We start from the raw sequence: 6,044 nt of genomic DNA, 5'->3' as shown, positions 1-6,044 counted from the left end.
GAAAGTGGAAAGTCCTTCAAATTTTCACCAATTCCGACCTACCTTTATTTATGGGGTATTTGAAGGAGAGCTTTGTCACTTTTTTCTAAAAAAATTATCTCTAGCTCGAAGAATGAGTTGGATTCCCCCTAGAATCAATTTTTAAAGAACAAGGGGCTTTTTTTTGTTAAAGGACTCACTATTGTAAAGAAGATCTCCTTGGCTCACAACGTGGCTTTAAGTGATAGGGAATTTAAACCTAAAGACTTTTTAAATAGGAGGGGGAGGGGTTAAAAGAAACTCAGGATATGGCAAAAGCATCTTTTTGGATCGAATGGGCTTCTTTGTTAGGGGTAATGAAAATTTTCGACTTTTGTGATAAATAGTGGAATTTGATACATGGATGTTTATGCAGTGAACACTTTTTAGTGCTTGTGGATGGTGTGCCACATGGGTACTTTACAGCTTCTCAAGGGCTGCGACAAGGGTTCAAAACCTAGCCTGTTGATTTTACCTGAAGAAGTACTAAGCCGAGGCCTATAGGAGTTGGTATCATTGAAAATGATAACACCTTCCCATGCTTTGAGATCGTGCCCAACACTCTCACACCTTCTCTTTGCGAACGATGTTCTAATATTGTATAATGGCCATAAACAGAATCTTAAGAAGCTTCAAATCTTTCTGGAAAGAAGTAAGAAGCTGATTGTAATGGCCAAAAGGTAAATTTCGATAAGAGCTAGTGCTTCCTTTCGAACAGGGCTCCTAGTAGAAATTCCAGATCATTGAAGAGGAATAGAAAATGGTAGTTTTCCTATAAAGTACCTGGATGTTCCCTCGTTCCCCAAGAGAATAAAGAGAGAGCATTGCCTTCCTCTACTGGAAAATGAAAAAGAGAATCTCAGGTTAGAGAAACAAATTGTTGTCCTCCGGAGGTCGACTAAGGCTTGGGCGGGCTTTGGTGTGCCATTGGGATATCCATCTAGGGTTCCAATTCCAAGTAGCTACTTCTATCCGTGCATATCGTAAATCATGCTTTTCACAAGTTAGGTACGCTAGAGGGAAAGTCCCACTACTTCTATTGGCCTAGCAACTGAGTCTTTGTAAAAGAACCCGAGCATTCCATCCTTTTTTGTCCATTCATATGCAGCTACTAGGGCTATTTTGTTATGCCACTTCCGGAGTGCGACCCATAAAATCTTGTATGTTGGTTAGTGCCATAAACTTAATACTGAGTTGTGCCTACCGATGGCTTAGTTGGAGGATCCTTCGGGTAAGTGAAGTAGAAAATGGATTTATTCATTCTATAAATAAGGGTTATTGTATTTATTAAAATAAGACTTCTGGCACAGAAGAATTCACTTATAGGATTTTGCTTATATTGGACAGAATAAACCTCTAAAAGCTCATTCCATTTGCCAATAGGGCATAGCAGCTATGCCACACCAATGTTGCTACTGGTGGAGGTATGAATCTCTTTGACCGGACTTGAATGGACATGTGATTTGGTGCCTCAACTAGGGAACTCTGTGGTCCCAGCTCCTATGATTCCTTTCCTCATCAATTCAAACCTTTTGATTTGACTCAACATTTTTTGAACCTGATGAGAATTATTTTATTGAAAAAAAGAGTGGAGGATTTGACTGTTATGATCTCTTAGCCCGTGCCTCTGCAGTGTAGTGTACATTGTTTGCCTTAAACTTCCATGAACAGGATAAGACCTGAGATTCCTTTCATTTTTGGTTGGGTGGTACTCTTCCATCTATCAATCTACTCTTTCTGTCTGCCTTCCCTTTTTCGGTGAATGAACCTTTTGGGAAGATGGCCCCAAGGCTCATCCTTCTGCTTGCAGTTTGAGAGTGAAAAATAGAGTTGAGGAGACCAGTTAAGCTTTCTGATAGCTTTCTAAAATATATTATTTTAATAGAAGCTAAGCTTTTATACCGAATCGGGTTTGTTGATGGAATCATAGCTGGGCCGGAACTCTTGATCTATTAATAGAGGGTGAGAACTCAATCAAGAAGGACTGCTAGTCATCACCGAGGGTATGAGCAATGAACTACTACTGAGAGCGATAGACTGTATGACTGAGAGAATAAAACCGCATTTGGATGAGTTCTCGTCGCACCGGATCTTCTTTCTATGCAATTTGACGATTTGGCTTTGTCAAAGTGAGATATGGAGGAAGACACAAGATCTTGTTTTGTCTCAGTCGCGCTTCTAGGGCGGAATTAGTTTAATATCCATCGACTGCCACTATCTTAGATACGTTATCAGACATTAGCTTTCCTTTATCCCAGTAGCTTCATGCCACTCAAGCATAACAAAGGGATCAGAGAGGAGCATAGCCACTCGACCAGCCCTTGAACCTAGCCCTCGGAGCGAGAGGGCAAAGGCCTTGCAAACGGCTGTTGTAGCGCGCGAAACTGGCCATTTTTTGCCTTTTTTTTAGCTTGGCAGGAGCCTTGCCCCTTTACCTCGTAACCTCGAAAAATGGGTTCCACCATTATGAAAGGAATGGAATTAGCAATGGACTGAATTTCAGCATACTCTGCTTTAGCTTTAGATGCATTCTTCTTCTTTCCGTCCCATACCTTATTTCCTTTATTTGGTGAAGTCATAACCAATGCCGAAAGTCATGGTGAGTAACCCCACACTTAGCTTATTACTTGTCCTCAAGAAATCAAAAGTAAAATAAGGAAAATAAACCACTAAGGAATAACACTTAAACTGATAAACAGGCTAGAGAGCCCCTGCACATATCCTTAATAAGCATAAGTCAAGCAAAAAGAAACGAAGCAATCAATTCAAGTATAACAACCAAGATGCTAATGATTCACAAAATACTATCTCAACAAAATTTATTCAGAACCAACTCCTCACAAGATTGATCCAAATCACTCAAAGTGTTTAAAGGGTAGTGTTTAATCGCTCAATGCATCAAATACTGCCTTACTTAATATATGCTTGCTCTTAAATCCTACTTCTACCACTTATGGAGAGTCAACAACCATGTCAAGAGGTCTTTATAAGGATTGTAATGGGGATTAGGTAGGGGTAGGTAAATTTGGTAAGAGTTGAACCTATGGTGTTCTGCGATGAGATAAATGACCTGCACACAAGCCACAATAATCACAAGAGATAAACAATGAACAATAGTCCAAGGTGGGAAATAGGAATCAAGTCAAAATATAAACTCCTAAAAGCAATTAAACAATTAGCTCACTTACTTTCTTTCTTTTCATCACCCTTCCCTCTTATTCTTCTTCTTATTATTATTTTTTTCTTTTTTTTTGAAATATATAAGGGAAGAAATATTCACATAATATAGTGAATTTCTTATGGATTGAAGGAAGCTATTACAAGTTTCCAACACTATTCCCAAGATAAAATTTTCCAATAAAAACAACTCATATGCGAAATCATAACCCAAAGTAGAATAAAACTAAGTGGTAATGAAATATGATAGAAATGATGTAAGAAGGGGTTATCTACTGAATCAATAAATGAATGAAGGCTATTTGGCTAGAATGTAATACCAAAGTATTAAACTCTCCTTGTGGCCCTCATAAGCATTACCGAGCAAGTTCTAAAAGTAAAGACAGTAATTGGCACTGTGAACAAGAAATAAATAAAAGCATATAAAGTGTATGCTTACAATTGGGGCTCAATTTCTCATAAGTGTGCTTTTTGAGTAGGTTCTAAACAAAAATTATCAAAACAGAATTAAATAAACCAGAGCAACTTAGTGCAAAACTCAAACTAAATAACTTACATTCTTTTCCAAGACTCAACACTATCGATTTTACCCGATCACATGGACATAAACAGGATTTGAAAAGCAAGTCAACAGTAAGAGCATCGAAACAAAGTGAAAAATTTTCAAAATTTTACAAAAAATTGCACAAAGAATAAACAAATAACTAAGATGGGATAAATGAAATGCGATATATACACTAGAAAAGGATCAAAATTTTATATACAAGAATAATAAAAACAAAATAAAAAACACACAAGATAAATAAAGCTAAAAGATAAACAAAATACAAAAAAACAAGTGTATATAAATATCACCCACCCCACACTTGAAGGACACACTGTCCTCAGTGTAACATGTTATGGATACCCCGCATGGTAATGCTCATCAAAGAGAAACAAAGGCAATGCAATCCAAATGCATGACATGTACATAAGAAATAAAGTAAATAAATGCAAAAAATAAAAAGAAAATCTAAGGGACTGCTCTAATCGTCCGCCGAGGTTGGTGTAGTGGAAATTCAGTGCGTCCTCGGTAGAAGCTACAAATAATAAAATAAAGAATTAAAATCGAAATTGAAACAAAAATTAAATAAAATATGAAAACTAAAACTAATAAAATAATTCAAAACACAAGGTTATAATATTAGAAATTAAAGATAAAAAATTGGGATGCCTCCCAAAAATGCTTCTTTTTGATGTGATGAGTCTTCTTAGCTGGACTCATGGTGAAAAGCAAACAGTGGGGATTGATGACCATCCATCCTTGTTCCAAGCAAATGGCTTCAAGTATCCGCTTAGGGGACTAATCGTCAAATTCCTCTTCCCGATGGTCAAGCAAGCTGCCAGTATGATGGGCAAAACTCGCTCCTCATATATTTGCACGTAGTCATGATGCTCTAGGGGCTCTTCCAATTTGAAAGCTGGAGTTTCACCAATTGGAAGGATCGACGGTTGGGCAATTTCTTCAGGAATGTCGATAGATTTCTCTAGTCCTTGGCTTGGTTCACTTGCTAGAAGAAAGTCGAGCTCCTCCAAGACTTCTTCATTGGATAACTCATGCTCATCTTCCATCATCGAATGGACTTGTGGAAAATCCACCAAAAATTCCTCTAACTGCAACTCAACATCACCAACTGTACGTTCCTGTTGGTAGTCTTTCAGAGGAATCATGTTTGCCTCTTCCTTTTCTAGTTCTATCTCCATGTTCAAGGAATCGTCTTACACATAAGCATCATCATCAAACATAATAGATAAACCAGATAAATTCTCACTTGAATGCAAAGTGACGGCACTCAAATGTACCTCGGATTCAGTAGCGTTTGATGGAGTTCCCAATTGCTCTTCAGCTAGTAACTTGAAGATCAAGCCTACTTGATGCTCTATGTTCTCAATCGAGGCTTGTTGACCTTCGAGTACCCTCTTTGTTTGTTGGAATCTATCCTCAAGACTTGTAAAGAACCTCATATCAGCTCCTCTAACACTAACTTTTCATCTTGAGTTGAAGGTGCAAGATTAGGCTGCTGATGTGGTTGCTGAGATCCTGGTGGTTCTTGGCCATCTAAGCTCCATCCAAAGGGTGAATGAGTGCTCCACTCTTGATTGTAGCTGCTCCCATACGAGTCATTTGGCCAACTTCCCGTATAATTCACCTGTTCACAGTTATAAGAACAATGAGTAAAATCACTGCACAATGGACAATCATTACTCAAATGTAAATCACAAAAAAATTCACAAAAAACTTGAGATGAAAGTATAGGAGGGAAGAGTTGATTGGTAGCCCTGCAAAACGATTCCACTCGAGCTTCTAAAGATGCACGGGTATCCCAATTTTTAGGACTCTCTTGGTTCCTGATCCCATTTTCCAACGTGTCATACAAAGAGTTTAGCATTGAACCCCCTTATCATCCACTACCTGAATCATAACCTCAACTAAATAATTATGTACAAACAAAACAGAAATAAATAAAAAAATGGATAAATTAACAAATAGCAAATTTCACTCTAGTTTTCAAACATTCCCCGGCAACGGCACCAAAAACTTGATAATTGCTATCTATGCAGCTACAATCTAAGGCAGTGTACCTATCGATGCAGTCTAGCACTAATGGCAAGTATCAAGGTCGTATTCCTCGGAAAAGTGAAAGCCCAGAGTTACTCCTTTGTTCTCTATTATATTAGCCTAAAATGAATGATGAATAATTCCTAAATTAACTAATAGCTACTCTAGTTGTTATCTAACTACGGCTACTAGGGTAGGATTAATTCAAGTTAAGGAATAACTCCTTGGGAATTCTTGTCTCTAGGGAATG

General features: G+C 37.8%; 1 long non-coding RNA gene across 1 annotated transcript; it reads right to left on the bottom strand.

The window, feature by feature from the left end:
• Positions 1 to 4,020: 4,020 nt before the first annotated feature.
• Positions 4,021 to 5,634, bottom strand: LOC125370442. Its single transcript, XR_007216411.1, has 2 exons — positions 5,038 to 5,634; positions 4,021 to 4,274 (listed from the first exon to the last, which is right to left on the bottom strand). It is a non-coding gene; the product is annotated as an uncharacterized LOC125370442 (long non-coding RNA).
• Between the last annotated feature and the right edge of the window lie 410 nt (positions 5,635 to 6,044).

Source organism: Ricinus communis, chromosome 6 (genome assembly GCF_019578655.1).
Source record: "Ricinus communis isolate WT05 ecotype wild-type chromosome 6, ASM1957865v1, whole genome shotgun sequence".
Classification (NCBI taxonomy): domain Eukaryota; kingdom Viridiplantae; phylum Streptophyta; class Magnoliopsida; order Malpighiales; family Euphorbiaceae; genus Ricinus; species Ricinus communis.
Note: the sequence above shows the minus strand (reverse complement) of the source record. Positions and strands in the feature narration are given on the sequence as shown.